This window comes from Rhagoletis pomonella, unplaced genomic scaffold, assembly GCF_013731165.1.
Source record: "Rhagoletis pomonella isolate Grant_MI unplaced genomic scaffold, Rhpom_1.0 Rhpom_scaffold_00002, whole genome shotgun sequence".
Lineage (NCBI taxonomy): Eukaryota > Metazoa > Arthropoda > Insecta > Diptera > Tephritidae > Rhagoletis > Rhagoletis pomonella.
The window spans coordinates 59,178,494-59,180,220 of NW_023458556.1; the positions used below are offsets into that span (position 1 = coordinate 59,178,494).

Below are 1,727 nucleotides of genomic sequence, written 5' to 3' on the forward strand. Positions count from 1 at the left end.
TTGAGAGCTGGGTAGTAAAGTTAACTAAGCAATACTTAGCTTTATTACGACTAAAGCAATTAGGGGATTCACAGGACGTGTTAAACGACCTTATGTCCTTAAGTCTTAAACATTTTTTACATAAAATAACGGATAAAATGTTTTAGAGAATTTGTAACTATACCAAACTTATTTTAAATTGATAGAAAATATATAATAAGTCTTATTATACCCTTCGAATCTTCTCAACACATTTCAACCGTTATTACATTAATAAAAAATTACCACTTTAAGGCATTACGTCGCATAAGACGTGTTGTGAATACTCTCAATATTTTGAAGTAATTAATAAAATTGATTTTCTTGCTAAAAAATTGCGGAAAAAATCTCTCGATGTGGAAAATATCAAAAAAATTTATGTAGGATTCTACTTTTTTTTTATATGTATGTCATTGTCGGCGAGTTTATTGTTTTCTAAAAAAGAGAAAAGTATTCATCTGAATTCAGATTAAAACCCGAAATTGCTTAAACATTTTTACGACAAAAATGGTTTAAACGTATTCATGCGAAAATCTTTTTTAATTAATGAATTTGTAGTTGTAGTTGGAGAATTTCAGGATGCTGACAAATTTTGAACCAATTTTCGTGAATTATTCGCCTATATGTAGCTGCAACCCGTACACAGTGAGAGTAATTGTCAAAGTAGGTTTTGTTTCTAATAGTCCTCAGAATTGTATTGTATGTTTCCTTTGTTTTTTTCTTCAAACCAAATGTCGAATCTCGATGTAAATGTCAACTCGTGCATCCTAAAAATATGTCGCCGTGTCCTTGTTGGCGGACAAACCCTTGGCGGCCGTGCCTTCTTTGTTGCACGCTCAATCGAATAAATCCACTGGTTTTAATGTTTCTTGTTTTCTTGGGTAATTTGATTGGGCCATGATATATCCACGATCACGAAATTGGGCAAAAACGCGGCTGGGATGTGGTTGAAAAACGCCTTTTAAGTGGCTAAAGAAAGGAGTTAGTGCGCATACATTTACAATTATTAGTCAATCAGTGATCCTAAGGCTTTAATTGTCTCGTGCCCTTGCAAAAAGGTGTTAAAAGTTAAGTTAATTAGAGAAAAATGTTTGATAATAAATTCACAGTTGAAGTGGAAATTCATTACATGTCTCTGCACCTTACACATCGCACACTTAGGGCCGTTTTCTCATCTAACCTTTAGTTTACCGGTCACTTTATCGCCTCGATATACGAGTTTTCGTTTTCTCATCAGCGCATTAATTTCTCGAATCGATAAACTGTTGCTCACCCGATGCAACCTTTAAAATTTGTACCCAACTTTAAATTTTGGTTTGGTTTTGGTTCATGAGTCAGATATATTAGATATTTCAACCAAGGTTTTGGTTTTTGCTAGCGGTTGCTCTTGCTCTATATTTGCTTATGTTGCATTGCCAACCTTTGAAATTTTATGACGAATGTAGTGAAGTTTCACTCTACGGAATAACAAATTTATTTTTACAGGTAAGATAAGACAACGAAAACACCTTAAAGTGAGGAACAATTTATCTGCCCTGTTAGTAAAGGCAACTTTACTGCTTACATTAGAAAACGGCCCTTAGATCTAAAGTGAGCTAACTCAAAATGCAGATATGGATATATAAGTGCTTGTGGATCGAACAGATTCAACGCAATTAATACAAAAACAAGTATAACAACAGTTTTTTAGTTAATGTATATAATAATAA

General features: G+C 33.2%; 1 protein-coding gene across 6 annotated transcripts in view; it reads left to right on the forward strand.

The window, feature by feature from the left end:
• LOC118733882 (protein vav) overlaps positions 1 to 1,727 on the forward strand; it is a 386,101-nt gene that overhangs the window by 325,438 nt on the left and 58,936 nt on the right. The window lies entirely within an intron of this gene.